This window comes from Merops nubicus, unplaced genomic scaffold (genome assembly GCF_000691845.1).
Source record: "Merops nubicus isolate BGI_N331 unplaced genomic scaffold, ASM69184v1 scaffold24084, whole genome shotgun sequence".
NCBI lineage: Eukaryota > Metazoa > Chordata > Aves > Coraciiformes > Meropidae > Merops > Merops nubicus.
In genome coordinates, this window is record NW_008606558.1 from 2,442 (window position 1) to 3,901 (window position 1,460).

Genomic DNA, 1,460 nt, shown 5'->3' on the forward strand with positions numbered 1-1,460 from the left:
ACACAGATAGATGTGGCACGTGAGGACGTTGTTGAGTGCCCATGGTAGGGTTGGGTTGATGGTTGGCCTGGCTGATCTCAGAGGCCTTTTCCAACCTCTGTAACTCTATGTTCTGCCCTCCTTGTCCCTCTCCAAAGGGCACTTTGCAGGTGGGGAAACTGAGGTACCACATCCCGGGGAGTCTGCAGTGGGTCCTGGCTTGCCAAAGGCAGCACTGGCAGCCCCAGGGGCTCCCACCAGAGCTGGGGGTAGGGCAGGGAACCAGCCAAACCCTGGCTGCAAACCCAACCCTCCCACACCAGCAGGGCCTTCCTGCACCAGGCACGGGCAGCAGGAGGCTTCCAGGCAGAAAAAGGGGGTGATTTGATTAAACTTGGGCTTCCCTGGCTACTGTTAGCCATTGCTAGAGGAGCCTCAGAGGGAGAGCAGCTGCAGGGGGTTGCATGGCAGGTTTTAAAGCCCACGAGGGGGCAGGGATGCAGGATCCAGCCCCAGCCAGCCCTGACTGTGGCATCCCTGGGGATGATTTTCAGCCTCTCCATCACCTGTGCCTGGCCCAGGATCTCCTGGCTCACTGCCACAGCCTGAAGCCCCAACTCTCCCCAAAAAGGGGGAAGCTGGAGAAAAAATAAAGTGTTTTCAGGCAAGAGAATTGAAGTCTTTTTTTGGCTGGTGTGTCACTGCTGGGTCACTAATCCACTATGTCACACGAGCAGAAGGTCCCATTATAAATATCTGCAGAAGAAATAAGGGAATGAGGCATCTCTGAGGTGTGCAGGGAAGATGCTGCACTCCTGGGTTGGTTGGGAAGTTCCCAGTACCCAGCTGGGAGCCACCAACACCTCCCACCAAGGCAAAGTGGATGGTGATGTCCTGGCTGCTGAAAAACTGATGAACTTCCCAACTATTTTTCTCTCAAATACATTCCCAAACCCACTTATTTCAAAATTCACAGCACTGGGTGTTTTTAACTCCTCTACCAGCACCAGCTCCTCCCTAGGAAACCCTGTGACCATCACTGGTCCTCAGGAAATGACTTTCCCTCTACCTACAAGCTAACTCCAGGGATTTATTTTGCTTCCAGTAGCTCATTTCTTCCTTTTGAACAGCTCTTGAGACACATCAGCCAGCCAGATGCTCTCACAAGAAGGGTTCAGCTCTCTCACTAATTACTAATTACTCCTACTGCGCATGTGTTGCCTGTTTATTGTGGCTCTGTACTTTGTAATTGTGCCCAGCAATCAATATCAATTAAACCTCACTCAGTATCAATCCAAATATACATTTCTCATTGCTAAACCTGGTGTAAAAAAAATGGGAGCAGGAAAGCAAACAGGACATCAAACCCCCAGCCCCTCATCAGGGATGCTCAGGAGCGACCACTTAGACACCTCAAATCACTGCTGATGGCTTTGAAGTCCTTTCTTAAATAGAAACACATCAATATTTGAGAAAAAAAA